The 20,935-nt window shown below is 40.2% G+C and overlaps 1 long non-coding RNA gene across 2 annotated transcripts; it reads left to right on the top strand.

The window, feature by feature from the left end:
* Window positions 1–149: 149 nt before the first annotated feature.
* On the top strand, window positions 150–19,631 carry LOC148870435 (uncharacterized). Of its 2 annotated transcripts, XR_016107523.1 has the most exons (4): window positions 150–1,047; window positions 6,695–7,008; window positions 18,329–18,800; window positions 19,197–19,631. It is a non-coding gene; the product is annotated as an uncharacterized LOC148870435 (long non-coding RNA). The 2 variants fall into 2 exon arrangements; XR_016107522.1 differs by lacking the exons at window positions 150–1,047; window positions 18,329–18,800.
* Window positions 19,632–20,935: the final 1,304 nt, after the last annotated feature.

Here is a 20,935-nt window from a genome sequence, read left to right as displayed (position 1 = left end):
CAAGAGTCAACGGAGTCCAAGTGGACCCTTAGCTTCACGGAGCCCGTGAACCCTCCAATAGGAGGCGTGCACGTCAACTCCTTTAATATAACGGACGTAACTTCTATCCGTCCCGACGTTAAAAGACAAAAAATGGAAAACTTTGTTTTGAACGATTTGAACTCTCCCTCCCATTCTCCCATATCCGAGCCTACGAGCCTAACCCTGGCCAGTGAGAAGATCATCGGCAATTTACTTGCGCAAACGACATCAGATGCGATATTGAACACTGCGATGATTTACTGTCCTTATGGAAGAGTCTAGAGAAACTCAAGAAAAATGTTCTGAAGCGAGAAGAGGAACTTTCTCTCAAAGTTATTAGTGCAGATATCGCTTCTACTTCTTTTTTTCTTCTTTTATCGGTTACGGCAACGATGATGAGCATAGTAGCCAGAAAATTGAGGGCATCTACCACTGCATCTTGATGGCGGTGGCGTCACTCACCAGACTATCACGGATGTGTCAGGCCAGCCCGTCTCCGGGGAAGGCTCCAAATGAGGTTCGACCGGCCATGCCACATCTCCGGGCAAGGCTCCGAATGAGGTTCGACCGGTCACGCCACATCCGAAGATGTTAGGGGTTTTAAATTGTGGAGGTAAAGCACTTCATTCCTTCATATCTCCTCTAAAGACGAGGAAGCGACATTGTGAGAGCGCGGACCCATCAGAGCGAATCTGTACTCTGTATGAACCATGAACTTGACCGGGACAGCGGTTGATTTCTTGCGGCCGCCGGTAAATTTTACATTCACGGACGCCAATTTGCAGTGAGGTCCCTCCGTCCCTTCTCTTTTCCTCTTCACTTTCACACACACACTCTCTCTCTCTCTCCCTCTCCCTCTCGTCTCTTCATCACATCACATACCAGACATGAAAACCATACCCCTTTTCTCCTAGCGGTTTTGCTGGCCACCGCCACCCTCTCCGCCGTTGTTCACCCTGAATCCGGTGGGACTCTCCATGCTGAACTAACGAACGCCGAGGAAAGGGCAACACCAACAATCACAAGGTGGTGGATGTTAAGATTAAATCCAATGTGATTGATTAGTCAATTAGATGAGAAATTGCACATGCACACTATTGAAAATTAGTTTTTCTCTTAAAAAATTTAGTTTTGAATTTATCCCACGAAAAATTTATAAGTTTATTTTTCATTATTTTAATATAGTTGATTTACACTTCTTATAAATAGTAGAAAAGAGTATGGGGGTTAGATATCGCGTAGTGCACATGTGTGCAGTGCACTTTGCTCACACCCGCGTGGCTTGTGAAAGGCGTTTTGGTTTTGGTGCAATGTTGATTATTGATTACGATTGATGAAATCAACGATCACGATTCGATCTTGTGTGTTTTCTTCATTACTTTTTCATAAATTATCACATATTTTCAAAATCCACACTCTCTCTCTCTTCGTATATGCTTCTAGATGTATTCTTAGATGATGTTCCCTCATCTCGAGAGGGATGTATGCGAGATTATATGGGATTTGGCTAACTTCTACCTGTAGCTCTATTGTGTTATGTTCTTTCTTCTTCTCTAATTCAACCGTAATTATTACAAGGGTAATATGGGTTGACATCGGATTGCCACAAATGTCAAGGAGGGGTTGCCAACAGCAAAGATGAACAATGTTTTTCTTCCAATTATTCAAATAATTATTACAAGAGTAATATGAGGATTAAAAAATATTATAACGGCAAACTTCAACGGAAGGCAAATAGAAATGAGTCTTTGTCCTTTTTGTGTTCGGTTCAACCGGATTCCTTCAATTAACTTGCAAACTCCTGTTAATTTAAGTGTTGCTGACAAGTTCATTTCTAATTGGTGGGTTCACGCTTCCCTAAACCTAAGGGTCCAGTAAATCGGACTCACGGAGTCAGGCTTTAACATCAAAAAATAAAAAATAAAATAAAATAAATCTTGTTTGTTTAGTTGTTCTAAACTTCTAATATCTTGCCTTTCCCGCCCAGGTTCTCCAAACATATTAATTCCATCTCAAACCTCTCTCTCTCTCTTCTTTCTTTCTCTGGTCACCTTTGGTTACGCCACTAGAGACCACTACTACCAACTGGTCGATGGAGGCTTTTTTCAACTGCTTGACCCTCTCTCTCAAGCTTCTTTCTTCTTCCCAGCTACAACCATCGGAAGAGATCAGAACAACTCATAGTATTTTCTCGTTTCTTGAGATTTCTTTTCATCTTTGAATTTTTTTAAGGGATTGCCTACATTTCCCACTTGAAAACGGAAACCCTGAGAGGCCGGCCTCCTCGCCTTTTCCCATTCTCTTTTTTCTTTTCATTTTTTCTTGGTCACAATCAATTAAGTAAAAGTCACAGTCAAACTTGACACTTTGGTGATTTCTGCTACTTTCTCTAAGTGACAAACAAAGCAGGTGTTATGCACTAGCTCACTAAAGATGGTCGTGACTGAGTGGCTTCTCCTTCTGGGTTTCAGTCTTCCACCACTAGTTTGGATAAATAAAATTTTCCAAATGGGTATTTTATTTTCCTTGTGATGACTGGTGAGCCTCATCGGCTACTTGACTGGCCGTGTCATGCCCAGACATTCACCAATCGCATATCAATTTTGCTGGTTTTCTACATCCTGCCATGTCGTTTTTCTACAGAGAAAGGCTGCCATTCATGACTGATCTTGGGGTATATATTGATGAATCGATTTTTTGGTTAAGTACCTCGTCATTTGGTCTATTTCTAAGTGGCCGATGATTCAGACCGAAGTGGAGAACTTTAGTTGCCGAGTTGAGTCGAGTTGGGCAGGCTAGGTGGCGAGCTGACTATAGTGTCGAGCTACCTATGAGGTGCCGAGATAATCAGGTGGCAAGCTGCCTATGAGGTCCCAGGCTGACTAGGTGCTGAGTTGCCTAGGTGCCAAGTTGCTTGTGAGGTGCCGGGTTGACCAGGTGCCGAGTTGCCTGTGAGGTGCTGAGCTAACCAGGTGGCGAGCTGGATTGATGAGCTTCGTTGCTCTTTAGAGACCTGCAAGGAACTGAATGTTAGAGGACTCGGGGTGGCTTACCTGGCGAAGTCGCTCTGATGCTTAAGTCAATACTCTCATAGTAGACTGCGAGCTAAAAATCACAAAGTATGAGAGGTAGAATTTGCTTACTTGCCCCTCTCATGTCATTGGGGTTGGTGCCTTTATATAGGAATTGTTTGGCGTGGGCTTCACGCACCATATCCGAGATTTTCAAGAAGTCGTCTAAGTGGTCTGAGATTCCCTGAGGCAACCGCCATGCATGTTGACCACCCTCCGGATTGTTCGGCACGTGGGCTAACTTCTAAGGATCGTGAGAGTGTTCGGATATGCATGCCGAATTTGTCGCTGAGCACGTTTTGCAGGTCGGCGCCTGGGCCAGGCCGCCAGGTCGCGCTTGGCCCAAGCCGCCAGGTCGCACCAGGGCTAGGCCACGCCAGGGACAAGCCGCTAGGTTGCGCAAGTGCCAGGCTACCAGTTTGCGCCAGGGTTAGGCCGCGCCAAGGACAAGTCGCCAGGTCACGCCAGTGCCAGGCTACCAGTTTGCGCTAGGGCTAGGCTGCCATGTCGCGCCTATGCCAGGTTGCCAGTTCGCGTCAGGGCCAAGCCACTAGGTGGGACACCATCAACTTAGCTAAGGCAAGTTATTGCCAAATTGGTTCCGGGTGTCACCTAGTTGTTCCGAGGTATCATGTGTCACAATATCATTAGAGGGTCAAATCCGCCATAACCAGATACCACTTATTTTGTAATTTGTTTTCACATGCATCGCCAATAGGATTTAATTGTGCTCTAGAGTAGGTGGTTCATTGTAGGAGAGAGCTTGCATAGGGTATAAGGCCGAGTGAGGGATATAAGAAAACCAAAAAACAGAACCACCGCCAAAGACTTTGGTCAGAGTAGACACTTCATTTGTTGTGAGAATAAACTTCTAGAAAAAGCTCGTGGGACCTCAAACTGCTTTGTTCAATTACGACTCAACTCCAAGGAAGCAGCCCTACGACTAAAGCATGTTTGAAATGTTAGGGATGAGAGACGAGAGGGAAGAAAGAATAAAGAAGCAATGAAAAGGAGGAACAGAGAGAGGGGGGAGGAGCTTGAGATGGGGAATGAATGGCAATTGAGACTTGAAAGCCGGCCACTGCAGCAGACAAATGTACCGTGGTTGGGGTGGGGGGGGGCGCGGAAGAGGATGGAGATGCACATTTTGAGTTTCAAATTTGAGCGGGTTTACAAAATTTGATAAGTTTTGAGTTCCGATTGTCGTTAAATACTTGACTCCGTTAGTTTTGAATTTGGAATGAAGTGGTGTCGTGGATACTTCTTAATGGCAAGGATAGAGGATGCGAGTCCGTCAGGATTAAAGTCTTGGGCCCACGTGCAGTTTAGCCCCGTGGCCCACTTGCAGTCTGGTCGGTTAGTTGGGTTGTTACACCGCAATCGACCATCTTTATAATTATAAATAGGGAAACTTCATGATCAATACCTTGTACTTTGGTTCGAGTGATAATTTGGCCATCAAACTTTAAAATGCAACAATTTAGCATTTGAACTTTCAAAATCTGACAATCTAGTACTCAAACTTTCAAAATGTGACAATCCAGTACCTGTAGTTAATCAGTCCGTTAATCAATTGTTAAGTGACATTTGAAAAGTCAAAAATGCCCTAAGAATGCCATCTAATTCTCTTTATCAACCATCTGCACATTGACAATAAAATGAACAATCCCAAATTCTAAATTCTTCTAAATAGTCACCAACTTTTTTGAATAAAAGAGGCTAGGATTTGGGATTGTTCAGTTTTTTGTCAACATCTGGATGATTGATAAAGAGAATTAGATGGCATTTTTGACTTTTCAAATGTCACTTAACAATTGATTAACGGAGTGGTTAACTATAGGTACTGGATTGTTACATTTTGAAAGTTCGAGTACTGGATTGTTAGATTTTGAATGTTTGGATATTGGATTGTCACATTTTAATGATCGGGGACCAAATTGTCACTTGAGCCAAAGTACCTGATCGGGAATTTTCCCTATTTATAATTACAAAGATGGTCAGTTGTGGTGTAACAACTTAACTAACCGACCAAACTGCAAGTGGGCAATGGGGCTAAATTGCACGTGGGCCCAAGGCTCTAATCCTAACGCCGATTCCATTCAAATGCTAACACGTCAACAAAGTGTATTAGGTAAGATTACAGTCAACCGAGAGAGAATGTGATTGCAAAAAGATACTATATTTTTTTGAAAAAAAAACACGATATAAGGTTTCTTTATTTTCAAAATTTACTTGCCATGTTTGTCTATTCAAATGGGCAAACTATAATGGTGAACGACAAGGATTGGAAACCCCATTAACAAACCTATTTTCAAAAATGATAATACAACCCTATTAATAGCAATGATCGAAAATTCCCGATTAGTACCTTGTACTTTGTGCCTAATGCCACTTTGGTCCCCGAACTTTAAAATGCGACAATTCAATACCTAAACTTTCAAAACGTGACACTTCAGTAACTGTAGCAGTTAATATGCCATTAAGTGACATTTGAAAAGGACACAAATACCCTTCTAGTGTCATTTAATTTTCTTTATCAACCATCTAAACTTTGACAAAAAAATTAGTCCCAAATCCTTGCTTTTTCCATTCAAGAAAGTTGGGGTTACACTTGAGTGGGTATTTTGGTAACCCCAACTTTCTTGAATGGAAGAGGCAAGAATTTGAGACTATTAATTTTTTTTGTCAATGTTTGGATAGTTGATAAAGAAAATTAGATGACACTCGAATGACATTTGTGTGCTTTTTTAAAGTGTTACTTATTGACTGATTAACATTTATTAACAACAGATGAATTTTCCCTTTTTTTGTGTTATCAGTAGATTTATGGAAATTTCATAAAGATATTCGGGAAAAATATAAATTAACAAAATATTTGGAAATGTAATTTTTTCTCGGCTTATAAAGACCCAATATGTTTTAGATCTATGGATTTATCTATCATATCCATAGAGCAATTGAAATTTCTTCCTTAATATTTTATTTTTGATTTTTTTGATTTTTAGGATTAAAAGTTAAATAATAATTAATCATATTTTATCATTTAATCACAACAATTGAATATATTATAATTCTATGAATGATCTATCATATCCACTTTTTTATTTTTTTTTATTTTTATAATAAAAAATAAATAAATAAATAATTATATTTTATTATTTGATCACAATGGCTGAATATATTATAATTCTATGAATGATCTATCATATCCACAAAGCAATTGAAATTTCTTCTTTAATAACTATTTCTGAATATATTATATAATGTTTATTTATTTTTTATAAATTTTAAAATAATAAATAATTAGTAATTATATTTTCATATAGTAGTTGTGCTATGCATATTTTATGGTTGAATAGAAGATATGAGTTTTTCTCATCCCATAAAACATTAAAACTTAAATTTATAATTTATAAATTATAATTAAGCATATGATTTTTAATGAAGTTATAATTAACTATAATATATATTTTTATAAATATATTAATATATATATATATACGGTCTTATATCTTATATTTAGTATTGATGTATTTTTATGATTTATTAAAGTATTTATAATGTTTTAGTTTTGCTTAATTTTTTTTTCGATGCGTATGAAGCGTATTCGAAGAAGAGGAGGAAGAAGACTGACCCTTCGAGTTCAGGACGTCGTGATCAAGGGCAATGCCAAGGCCAAGGATTTTCTTATCGAAGCTGAAGTTGAGGTACTCAAGAATGCAACCTCCATGCAAGAGCTCCTCCAAGCCGCTGGCATTGTCAATACAGGTCTTCAGAGGCTTGAAATCTTCGATTTCGTCACCATTTCTCTTGACTCGAAACCCCCGAGCTACTCCATACTGCTAATATCATTGTCGAGGTCGTGGAGGCCAAAAATCCCCTCACTGGATATATCGGAATCTTTTCCAAGCCTGAGGTACTGCTATTATTGTTTTCTTATTCCCCCATTTCTGAATTTTCATTTTTTTTGGGGGCGAAACTGTTGCTTCGTGCTGGGGTTTTCGTCTTTGGTGTCTCAAGAATTTGCTGTTACAACTTGGAGTCGGTTGTCCAGTTTTCTATGAATGTGTGGCCGATCGCTATGGAAATTAAATTGTTGTATGTTTGGGCGGGGGATTATGATGTTGTAACCGTTGTTTGTTCACTGAATTTTGTCTTGCATGATGAAAATGCTAGTTAGCCTGCATCTTATAGAAGGAAGAAAAGCTTATCATGGTTCCACACGTAAATTCCCCCAACAAAAAAGGGAAAACTGCCTTTTGCCAAATACCAAGAAAAGAAGAGGAGATTTGCTCTCTGCAGGTTTTTTTTTTCCTACACAGAGATCTCATATGAACATAGTAGAAAACAATCTTGCAAACTTTTGAATGGACTCTACTGTTTGCTTGATTTGAATTATATCTCAGTCTGTAAATCATTGGGCCACTGATGTTAATTGATCTTCCTTCACAATTTTTTCGTCTTCTAAGGGACATATTTTTCTTTCACTTGTTAAACCAAGGAAAGCAGGTAATGTACATTTTGTGCTCCTCTATTTCTGTAGTTCTTGGGAGATGTGTAAACTTACGTGAAATGTGCATAGTCATTCTCTGCTAATTGCCCAAGTGTGCATGTTTGAATAACTGAGAATCTGATATAGAGTCATTGTTGTTTAATTCTAGATGTGAACATCTAGTTTACATACTAATACTTATATTCGATTAAAATGTTACAGCGAAATCTCGCCTTGCAGTCATATACAAGATATAGATATGCATTTCAGCATACATGAGCAAACATGTGGATATGTATGCAGATGTACATATTTGTGAATGCATAGATAACCATATTATACACATTTATTAAAACATACATTAATTCATATGGGTAGAAATGGACCATTCAATATTTTTATGTTTAAGAACTTGGCAAATTTTCCTGTAGATTTCTCTTTCTATTACATTCTTTGGATTTTATACTTAAAATGGTTATAAATATATTATCAAATTATTCTCATATGGTTTTTGAAGATGCAAACATGCTTTTGTAGGCTAGGTCTTGGTCACTTGAAGGATCACTCAAATTGAAAAACTTGTTTGGGTATGGGGACATTTGGGATGGTTCGTGGGCATATGGGTGGGACCAAACATCAGAAGTTAAGTTCTGGCTTGTCCTTGCCCAGATTCAAAGGATTAATAATCCCTCTAGTGGCTTGCATATCTCTACTTTCCCAGGATTGGTTGAAGTCCTCCTTTTACAAAGATCCATCATTGGGCTTATCTGTTGGTTTAATTTCTTCTAGGCATCATGGCCTGGCTTACAATCTTACATGGCATACCTTAAGGAAGCACCTTCGACATAGTCTACTCTCATCCCTGAAATACACTTTTAAACCTGATATGAGGGATTGGCCATTGAGGCCAGCGAGAGGATATGCCTTGGTTTATACTTTGGTAGTATGTTTTTTTTGACTGTTATTCTTTTTTGGTGCCCTTACTTAAGTAGGACAGATACCTGCTAATCAAAATTAGGGTATGCGCAAATAACTACTGTCTAGTTCTTCATTACTGGAACTTTTCTTCCATACTAGATACTATGCATGGCAGGCTTTTGTTGTAAAATCTGTTCTTTATCTCTTTTTTTTTTTAAGGATAGATGGAAATCAGAACAGCAATAAACTAGTGTTCAATCAAAGAAAAAGCAAAAAGAAAGTTGGAAAGACGAGTTCAGATCAATAGATAAGAGATAAAGGAAGAGAATAGGGTTTTGGGAGATAATTGAACCTTCTATCAGCCCCCTCTAAACTTCCTTTATTAATTCTAATCATAATTAGGGCATAATTACAATGATGCCCTTAATAGGGCAGCTTCACTAAAGGTACTTCAAACAACAATTAAGACCCATAAATATAAAAAGCAAACAATAAATAGAAGGACTAAGGCCAAGGCCCAATAGCTTAACAAGGACAACCTTTGTTTTTCAGATAGGCCTTGTAAATGTGCACAACTGTAGTGTACACTGTCAATGCTTGCCTCTGGTAACTGATATTAACACTTTGAATGCATCTGTTTATTTGATGGATCAAAGTGATCTACATCTAATTATCTGTAGTCCTGAACTATTTCTTGGGTCTGATGGGGGCAGTTCTTGATGTTGTTTGGTAAAATTCATTTAGTGAAGTGGGATTCAGTAGAACTTTAGTTCCTACAAGTTTTAAATTGTTGATCAGGCTAATTGAAAGTTCAGTTAAGTTGGTGATTGTGCATATTATTAAGAGTATCATCTTATAGAAGAATCTTCTTCTTCAGCTTTTGTAGTCAGATAAACTTTAAAGGGATAATTTAGATGGGATGATAATCAGAACATCAATGAGTGCATGCAATCTAGATTTCCACAGACTTATGTAAAGATGTAACCATATGCTTATCATATTACTTAAAAACTACAAACTTTTTATTGCTTAACTGATTCCTGGAGAATAATTTGATCATTTTCTTTTCTATCATAGTGCTATATTGGTAATTTGCCATAAATATTTCACATAAAATTTTGTTTGCTCATCATAGTAAATTTTCTGAATTTTAAAATCACCCTAGTTTATTTGTGTTTGCTAAATTTTAGCATTTTCTTGTTATAATAGTTTATTTAGATCATATAATTTTGGGTTAGAAAGTTATTTTATATTTCTTAAAACTTCAATATTTGTTACCATCTCATATACATGCTTGAAATTTCCCCCATCATTTTTTGGTAAATTGTTTATTGGAATTTTAATATTAGAATGAATTCGTCTAAACAACCATTATTGTTTGCTTCAATTCCTTTTCATTACTATTCTTCTTGTTAGAGATTTACCACAAGTCTTCTGCAGTTTCATTGAACTAAATAGGAAGAGAAGTTTCATTTCTAAATACATCTTAATAGACTAATAGTCACTGCAGGATATGAAGTATCTTTGTATTTCAAGTTCTTAAGAGTATTTCAGGCATTTCTTTTAATTACCAAAACTTTGAATTGGTTACTTTTAAGAAAACATCTTTTATGGTTGTCAGTGGAGAGCTTTGAAAAAAACGAACTTTTATAATGATAGGATTCATAGTCAAAAAGTTGCTGTATGATAGAGAACAAAAAGTTTTGCAGTCTTAGTGTTGCATACAATCTTGAGAGTTTTCTAATTTCATCTGTATTTAGTTTGAGCTTGATGTGAAATCCTTAACTCATGGTTTTTTCTAAAAGAATAAATAAGAAGAAAGAAAGCATGGGAAAATTTGGGGTGTTTTTTGGGAGCACAGAAGCAATATTGTCTTGCCATTCTCAGGTCCACCAGGTGTAGGAAACTCTATAAAAGCAGAGCTATTTTCTGCCCTTCGTGGTATGAGAATTGCAATTGTACCTGGTCTCTGTAACTTGATTAGCAAAAAGGATTCCAGAACTATTATCGGATGGTGGATATGTGAAGAATGGGACCGTGGAGTCTCAGACACCAAATAAGGGAGGTTAGGTTCCTGGCTATTTGTTTGCAGGTTGAGGTCTTATGGATCCTAAAGTCTGGCAGCTACATTGTGGATTCATTGGCCTGTGGAGCAAATAGAGAAAATGTGAAGTGGGATGGATATCCTTTAGATTAATATGTAATTTCTTGTCCTATCAGGGGATTATGGTGGAGTAGCATTGGGCTAGCTTCATCAATATATGCTGTGGATTATGTATAATATATTGTTGTATGTTATTTCTGATTTATATCTCATCAATAAAGTTTTCAATTTACTAATCAGAAAAAGAAATAAAACAAGGGAAAATGACTGTGGAGCAAATAGAGAAAATGTGAAGTGGGATGGATATCCTTTAGATTAATATGCAATTTCTTGTCCTATCAGGGGATTATGGTGGAGTAGCATTGGGCTAGCTTCATCAATATATGCTGTGGATTATGTATAATATATTGTTGTATGTTATTTCTGATTTATATCTCATCAATAAAGTTTTCAATTTACTAATCAGAAAAAGAAATAAAACAAGGGAAAATGAATTGGAATTGGATAATTTTTCTAACCCTAACCATTGGATTTGGAATCTGATAAATCCAAGGTAGGTATGGTGAAGTTTCATAAATAAATATAATAGCCTCACTCAAAAAAGGGAAGAAAGCTGCACAGGATTTGTAAACCTTCATTTTCTTTTTCTTTTATAATAATTTGAACAGGTAATTTATAGACTTCATTAAAGAGGGGATGATAGATTGCAGTTCAATTCTTTTTCCTTGTTAGAAAATCATCAAGATCTGTGCCATTCCACCCAAGTGGACTTGATCGTAGATCTCCAATTCCTCCATTATATTCTATGGTCATATCTTCAGTTAAAGGAAAAAAATGTGTTAGGTTCTTGTGAGAATCCTATAGCAGTCGTAAACTTTGTTAAAATTGGGTCTCCTAGAGCATGTTTCTTTGTGGTTCAATCTGGAAGGCCAACTTTTCAGCCTAAACCTTTGGGGCTGTGGGTTTGTTGAGACCCAAACACTCCCTCCAGAACCCACTAGGGGAGTGAGCAAGCCACCACCTATCAGCCATTCACAAGAAGACAGAGGAGACAGGCGACAGAGCCCCAGAATTAGTTACACTCAGAGTTGGTTACTCTGCCGCCTGAAGATATTCCACCCATGTTATCTGCCAGAGTTAGTTATCCAGAAATCAGAGGATATTCCCTCTGATATTACACCTGTAGGCCAGCTATATAAGGCCATCATCATATAATGAAAGCAAGGAATGATTCTCCCTTAATTCTCTTCTCCCTGAGTCTAGTTTATTCCTTCCCTCCCTTCTCTCTTTTCTCTCCATCTTCTGTTTCAGGAGGGTAAGCCTCCCTCGAAGAGGTTTCCGAGGTGAGCGGAAACTCACCAAGTTAGTATTAGAGCCAAATTGCAGACCAGCTATGCCGCAGACAAGATCCTCTACCATGGAAGATAGAGTCGGCCAACTTGAGATTGGGTTCCACCAGGTACTGAACGAACTCAGGGATCTCAAGGTGGTCATCTCTAACCTCACCTCCCAACAACAATCCGGTGAGACCAGTCATTTAGCAGGGACTGGCGCCTCTGTTTTCGGTAGCCAAGGAACTGGGGGTTACCCCGCCGGAAAGGTTACTAAAATCAATTTTCCCAACTATTCCGGTGGAGATCCCATTCCTTGGATTTTTAGAGCAGAGAGATTCTTCGAGTACCATGAAACCCCTACACACTAGTGTGTCGCCATCGCCTCCATTCACCTAGAAGGAGACGCTATTCTATGGCTCTAGTGGTATCGACAAACCCATCCTCAGGTAACTTGGGCAGAGTTCACGAAAGCCCTATGCATCCATTTTGGGCCGACGACGTTTGTGGATTACGACGAACTCCTCACTCGACTAAAACAGACTGGGACGGTAGCAGACTACCAGCTTAAGTTCGAAAGAATGGCGACCAGGGTACATGGATGGCCACCGAAGGCCTTGGTAGGGTGTTTCGTGGGAGGTCTCAGAGAAGACATCCACCTGGAAGTGAGAGCTCTTCGACTAGCGACAATCATGGCGGCGGTGGGTATGGCTCGCTTGCAAGAAGAGAAGATTGATAGTATGCGCAGAACCAGCAAGCCATCCTACCCGAATGTGAGGGCTCCCTAGCGGGCCGAACAGCAACCCATGAAACAAGTTGGGGATTCTCAGAAGCCCATTTTTCCTAGGCCCACTATGCCCTTCAAGCTCCTCTCATGGGCTGAGATGTAGGCCCGACGCGAGAAGGGTCTCTGTTACAATTGTGATGACAAGTTTGGACCGGGCCATAAGCGCAGAGTTCAGCGAGTGTTTCTCCTTCAGACAGAGGAAGAACCGGAAGAAAACGTAGAAGACTGTGAACTGATCTCAGTTGAACCTGAACCTGTTGGAGCCGAGATCTCCTTACACGCCCTCATGGGCCTCAACCCTCTTTAGTCCATGCGAGTAGAAGGAAGGTTGGTGGGCCAATCTGTGATGATCTTGATTGACAGTGGCTCTACCCTGAATTTCACCACTTGTCGATTAGCAAGGCAACTGGGTATGTCTATACAACCCACTCCACTCTTTTCAATCTATGTGGCTAATGGAAGTCAGATGCCATGTGTTGGTGTGTGCAAGAAGGAAAAGATCCTTATACAAGGCCACTATTTTGTGGTAGATCTCCACCCATTGGATTTCTCAGGGGCTGATATTATTCTGGGAATTCATTGGTTACGTGGCCTAGGGTCTGCACTATGTGATTGGGACAAAATGACAATGGACTTTTATCAGGATGGTCAGACTTGCCATCTACAAGGGGTGTGGCTCCAATTCCCCAAGGTGATACTGTAGCTTCCATGTTACGGGCCTCCAAGGATACTGGACAGCCCTTATTTATGCACTTAGGCATGCAGCCCACAGTTCCAACTTTAAACAATCAAGACTGTGACCAACCCACAGAAGCCCAACACGAGGCACTACGATCGATACTTGATTAGTTTGGTGATGTGTTCAAGGAACCAAGCCAATTACCTCCACCCAGGCGCATGACCATCAGATACCCCTATTACCAGATTCTAAACCGGCCAATGTGAGGCCATATAGATACCCCTATTTCCAAGCTAGAAATTGAGAAGGCGGTAAGAGAGCTAATGAACAAAGGGCAAAGGGCATATATAGACCAACACCAGTCCATTTTCATCCCCTGTACTCCTAATAAAAAAGAAGGATGGTAATTGGCAGTTTTGTGTAGATTACCGGGCCCTGAATCAGATTACAGTGAAGCACAAGTTCCCGATACCCCTCTTTGATGAACTGCTAGACGAGTTAGGAGAAGCACAGGTGTTCTCCAAACTAGACCTGCGATCTGGGTATCATCAGATCTGGGTTCACCAGGCCGACATCCACAAGACTGCCTTTAGAACCCATGATGGCCATTATGAGTTTCTGGTTATGCCGTTTGGGCTCACAAACGCCCCCTCCACCTTCTAGGCCCTCATGAATGACATTTTCAGGCCTTTCTTAAGGCAATTTGTTTTAGTATTCTTCGATGACATTCAGGTTTACAGCAAGGATTGGGGCACCCATATGGAACATTTGAGACTTACCCTCACCACTCTAAGGGAACATTAGTTACATGCCAAAATGACCAAGTGTTCTTTTGGACAAAAACAGATACAATACTTAGGCCATGTGGTTGCAGTAGGGTGGGTCATGGCAGAACCAGAAAAGATAGATGCCATCCAAAAATGGCGTCCACTATTGTAAAGGCTCTCAAGGGTTTCCTTGGGCTTACTGGGTATTATAGGCGTTTCATTAAGGGGTATGGGCTCATGGCCACCCCTCTAACACATCTGTTGAAGAAGGATTCTTTTAGCTGGGCTGATGAGGCCCAACGGGCCTTTGAAGACTTAAAGATAGCAATTTCGAGCCCTCCAGTCCTTACTCTTTCGGATTTCACCCAGCCCTTTGAGATTGAGTGTGATGCCTCAGGTGCAGGGGTGGGGGCCGTCCTAGTGCAGAAGGACAACCCATTGCTTACTTCAGCAAGGCCTTATCAGCCGCCCACCAGAACCAGTCCACTTATGTCAAGGAGATGATGGAAGTGGTAACGACAGTCCAGAAATGGCGTACATACCTATTGGGATGCCAATTTATCATAAGGTCAGACCAACGAAGTTTGAAGTATATAGCCAAACAAAGAGTGCACAACCCAGAGCAGCAAAAATAGCTTAGTAAACTGATGGGCTTTGACTACCGAATAGAGTATAAACCTGGGCCTGCCAACAGGGTAGCTGATGCCTTATCGCGGGTAGAGGAGCTGGCCCAACTAACCTACTCTCAGCCCAGTTTTCCCTTGTTTGAAGCCATATGGCAAGAAGCAAGGTCTGATCCGTAGCTGCAGGACATTAGGGAAAAATTGAGGCAGAACCCTTCCCAGGTTGCAGGGTACCAAATTGTCGGACCAGACCTCTTCTTTAAGGGCCGGTTCGTGATTGCTCCAAATTCCAGCCACAAAACAGAACTATTGAAGTTGTTTCATGATTCCTCTTTGGGAGGACATTCAGGAGTGCTAAGGACTCTAAAGAGGCTCAGCAGCCACTACCATTGGTTAGGAATGCGCAAGGACGTGTTACACTATGTATCTGAATGCCAGACCTGTGAACAACAGAAATACTCCTCACAGTCTCCCGCGGGCCTCCTACAACCCCTCAAGATTCCAGAGCAAGTATGGGAAGACCTCTCCATGGACTTCATCACTGGACTTCCCCATTCTTTAGGGAAGTTATCATGATAGTAGTTGACCGTCTCACCAAGTATAGCCATTTCTCTGCCCTGCCTCACCCTTACACTGCAGCAACGGTGGCCGACATCTTCATACGGGACGTCACAAAATTGCATGGGACACAAAGATCCATTGTCTCGGACCCTGCCTTCCTGAGTTCATTCTGGAAGGAATACTTCCGATTGCAAGGAACCCAACTGCACCCATCCACAAGTTACCACCCCCAGGCGGATGGACAGACTGAAGTTCTTAATCGGTGCTTAGAAGCCTACCTGAGGTGCTTCATAGGGGAGAAGCCCAAACAGTGGGCTCACTGGCTTCCGTGGGCAGAATACTGGTACAACACAACTTATCAGTCAGCAGCAGGAATGACACCCTTCAAGGCTCTATATGGCAGAGAACCGCCTCCCATATTACCTTATGAATTTGGGTCGGCTAAGGTGGCAGAAGTAGAGACTCGCCTACTGGCAAGAGATGAGATCCTTAGACTGCTCAAGGCCAATTTGACTAAAGCCCAGCAAAAGATGAAGGCCTACTATGACTCTCACCACCGCCCACTAGAGTTTCAGGAAGGTGATTCTGTCTACCTTAAGCTCCAACCTTACCGCCAGGTCTCAGTGATGAGACGGGCTTGGCACAGGCTAGCTCCCAGATATTATGGGCCCTATAAGGTGCTGGAGAGAGTGGGCCTTGTTGTTTACAGATTGGACCTCCCTGCTACCTCGAAGCTACACCCGGTGTTTCACATCTCACTTTCAGGAAAGCTGTGGGGAATCATACCCCTATCTCACCCAACTTATCCCAATTTACAGATGAAGGGGACATTTACACGGAGCCTATCAAGATTGTGGATTTCCGATGGGTTCGACGAGGAGAGCAGGTTGTGCTAGAAGCCAAGGTTGAATGGGCTGGACTGCCTCCAGAAGAGGCCACATGGGAACCTTATCTAAGGCTGAATGAGAGGTTTCCCAACCTAGACCTTGAGGGCAAGGTCAGTGCTAAGGGGGGAGGAACTGTTGAGACCCAAACACTCCCTCCAGAACCCACTAGGGGAGTGGAGCAGGCCACCACCTATCAGCCATTCACAAGAAGACAGAGGAGACAGGCGACAGAGCCCCAGAATTAGTTACACTCAGAGTTGGTTACTCTGCCGCCTGAAGATATTCCACCCATGTTATCTGCCAGAGTTAGTTATCCAGAAATCAGAGGATATTCCCTCTGATATTACACCTGTAGGCCAGCTATATAAGGCCATCATCATATAATGAAAGCAAGGAATGATTCTCCCCGAGTCCAGTTTATTCCTTCCCTCCCTTCTCTCTTTTCTCTCCATCTTCTGTTTCAGGAGGTCAAGCCTCCCTCGAAGAGGTTTCCGAGGTGAGCGGAAACTCACCAGGGTTTGACTATGCCATTTTCTTCAATTTCAAGAAAAGGCCCAAAGATAACTGATTTTACGAGTATTTAGTTCCATATTAGACAATTCTCAAAAATCTAGATCTATTAAGATTGTCAGGCTGGTTGACCAGAACACTGCACACTGCCAACCAGTTTAGCAATTGACAGTCTAAATTAGAAACCAGATTGAACTGCTCTGATGGGGTGGTCATCTAATGAAACATGTGACTTTGGCCAAGTCATTGCTAATTTGCTACACATAATTGAGAACTCTGCACACTTACCTCATTTTATAACCTATTGGAGCTACTCCTAAGTTCCTACTGATCCTATGCTTTCTAGTTTTTCAACTCATCCATCCCAGCATACACATTTCTGCCATACTCATTTTTTGGACATGTTGTTTCTTGATTGCCTAACACTCTGCTCCATATAGCATAGCTGGCCTTGCAACTATTTTATAGAACTTTCCTTTTAATCTAAGTGAGATTTTCCTATCACATACAACTCTGGATGCACCTCTCCATTTTTCCCATCCTGCTTTATTAGGAGAGATGATATAGTTGGTATTTAGAAACAAGAAAGTTGATAGACATGGGGGTGGTGGAGGGGGAGAGACAGGTTAATTGCCAACTTGAAAGATGATCAACAACCTACACTTGTCATATTTCCATGAGAAAGAGGGAGGTTTTGGTGCTAAAAGGATACATGAAAAAGAGGAGATGTAAATGTGTATGATTCCATAAAAATGTTTTCATTGAAAAAAAGGCATGATCAGAAGTATTGGTGGATGATGGATATCCTTTAGCATCTATTTTAATACCTAAGTTTGTCTGCCAACGAGGGAGGCATTGAAGAAGATATTGCCTTAAGAATTCAGGTCTATATCTTATTAATGGAAGAATAAGATACAGAAAAGCCATAACAAAGTCAGATTCCCTTCAGAAGATCATCATCATCAAGGTCAGATTCCCTTTAGTAGATCATCATCATCATCCAAGCCTTAGTTGGGATAAGGCTTGGATGCTGCTGCTGCTGCTGATCTTCTGAAGGGAATCTGACTTTGTTATGGCTTTTCTGGATGTATAATCATGGGCAATAGAGATGCATGAAAACTGTTAGATCGAATGCTTAACAACCCTGGAAGAAAATTGGTTAGCAACTTCGCTAATAAAAATAAAGATTAGGTGAAGAATGAGATGCTTCTTGGATCACATGAATGGCTTTTAGGTTTATTACCAAAAAAATAAAAAAGAATGCCTTTTAGGTTGCTCTTAATGAGTTATTTTGGATGCTTAAGTGTTTATTGTACTGGATTAGTTGTCTTTTGGCTTACCTTGTCCATTTACAATGTACCATTTCTTGGGAACTTCTGTTAAGGTTTTATTTTACATATGTTTCTATCGCTAATTTGTTCCTTTAGGCTAAATGAGCTGACAACATAAATGTTTTGAAATTTAATATTGGTATTGATGAATTTACCCTTTTCTATGATCCGTGACCTTTAGGCATACCTTTTCTTTCTAACATATAGTATTACTTGATGAACTTGCTTTCCTTTCATATCTGACAGGAGTTTGACCTTCATTATGCTTTCCCATTGGGCTTTTACAATGTAGCGCTTAACTTTGGAATCTCTGCGAGTGTTATTTTCCCATGGGGATGCGGATTCATGAACACGCCTTCCCCTATACCTGAGAGATTCTTCTTAGGTGGTCATTCTTCTCCTATCTGCGCCTTAGGGGGGCCAACAACATTGTCGGGGTTCAAGTGTAGAGGACTGGACTGAACCAAAAAAGCTGATTGTTGACGAATCTGACAATGAAAGTTCAGGTTCATCCCCGAGATGTTGCTGTTACTGCCTTTGCTGACCTATCTTTCAATCTTCCACTGTGGATGTTCAGAGAAGCTGGAATCCATGGATACCTATTCATGTGTGCTGGAAATCTCACTAAATTAACAGAAAATGCATTTCGAGATTTCTCATTTCAAAGTTTTGGAGTCTTTCTGTAGCACTGTAGGAGTTGGTGTTGTTCCGCATGGAGGTATATATTATAATCTACATTTAGATCCTTATATCCAATTTAGCACAGCTGAAGATGGGAACTGTCCTCATGTACATATACTGCACATGTGCTGCTATTGAAGTATGGGTTCATGTCATTCATGGCCTTCCTTTCGCCTACAATATCTTGAACTTGAACCACTCTTAGGAATTTGTTATCTTCCCGGTTTTCCCAAAAACAATAAAGAAGAAAGGAAAAAGGAGATTGGATCAATTTTGACCGATCGATATCTTTGGATCATGAAGATGATATTCCCTGGATGTTACCACCTTATAATAAGCAGGAAGATGGATTTCTTCCAATTTTTTAAAAATATATTTCTGTTAATCACTCACCCCCCTTCAAATGTTCTGACACACCTGATTTTCTTTTCAGATAAACTACTGTTACATACTGAAACAATTTGAACATGACTGCGGGAAGACGGGAGTACAATTTAGTCTTTCTTCTCCATTCTACAAGCTGGACTTTTAAGATTCCGTGCTTGGTGCAAATCATTCTTTCTTGAATTGGCACATCGAATATGTTATTCTTGATAAGTTGAGCTTCTTATTCTCCAGTATGTATTTGTTATTTAATCATTTATTCACCCAACTTGGGATTGTATACCATATTGTGATCGCATTATTGGGATTTCCACTAGCTGACAGCAATTTTTTCTTGAGACATGGGAAATTTTAAGTTCCCAGAAAGATGCATTTCTATGAGGCAGAGACAAAACACAGAAGTTACATATATTCTTACGTATTTGTATTCTCAACCTTAAGTATAATTAATTTGTATATCGGATTTACAAGGGTTTTCTTAATATTTTAATGTGTATCCAGATCTTTCCACAGACTTCATCACCGGTTTGCCGTTTTTTATCATGTACAAAATCTCTTTTCCTTCCTTGGCCTTTTCGTTTACAGCACCGTCTGCACCAGAGTGGTCCAACGGGCAGCAGCAAGCCAGCAATACTCTGCACTACTTGGTACTTACCAATAATTTCAAAGCCCAGGTATACGTCTATAATCTATATACATACTACCGTACTCTCTTCTCAAGCAAAAGTTGGAACTTCGAAATCCCATGACTAAGTGTGTGAGGTTATGAATTTTGCCTTCGCCTGTGGCAATAAAAACTTTGGGAGCGATTGGATGCCAATAGAGATACCATTTTTCCTGAGCAACATAAATCTGAACTTATTTCTGTTCACCATCGTGCTCTATTATACAATTCAAGGTGTCTGTGTGGTTGGGACCCGGGATCCAGGCAGAGAGCTGCCTCACAGTCCCGAAGAGTGGATGCAGAGTCACCTATTGAGTCATGGAATGCTGCTCGAAGATGAAGTAGCTGCAGGTCTGTCTTAAAGTAAAAGCTATGGCTTTCGAAAGTTCTGCTATTGCATCTGCTTCTTTATGGTCACCATCAGCCCCGGTGAGAAACATGCCGTAATGTTTTTCCATATCTCGGATTCAGGAGGGGAATAAACAGTGAAACAGGACAGTAGAAATCGAGGATCCTAACTAACCAACGAACAAACAATAAACAATTTCTATAGAAAAAGTAAGCTGACCTCCAAACAACAGTGCAGTAAATTGAGATTTCCAACCAATTGACCTAACAATAAACAGCTTTTCCACTATACATTTATACAATAACTTCCATCATATCTTGGCTCTATGGCCATGTGACCCAAATAGTCCTAGGGGCTTGATACTTTGCTCCATGGTACCCTACTGATGAATGAGTCCTGGATATATTCCATTCACCAATAATCAGTCCCAGAAAATCAACATTTTTTTTACTGATAATTAGTCAATGACCAACCCATACTAAATATGGGGCAACTATGCCTACATTTTTTGCAGCCCATTTAGGTTGGTTTTCTTTTTTTTTTCTTTTTTTTTTTATTTCATTTAGAGATTAAATTAGACATTTTTGGTAAATGATTAAATTAGGTTTGATTTGTAGTTAATAACCCACTATCTAAAGGCTACCCCCACCCCCCAAAAAAGCTATCTATGTTTTTTGCATTTTTTCTACAATTTCTGCAAATTTTGACACTCTTAAATTTCCTGCAGTTTACATGAAAATTCGGTAATTTTCATGCATATTCTGCATTTTTTTTG

The sequence above is a fragment of the Nelumbo lutea genome, chromosome 2 (assembly GCF_056320005.1).
Source record: "Nelumbo lutea isolate HS-2025 chromosome 2, American lotus-T2T, whole genome shotgun sequence".
Classification (NCBI taxonomy): Eukaryota; Viridiplantae; Streptophyta; class Magnoliopsida; order Proteales; family Nelumbonaceae; genus Nelumbo; species Nelumbo lutea.
The sequence above is the reverse complement of the archived record's forward strand: the minus strand, read 5'-3'. Positions and strand labels throughout refer to the sequence as shown.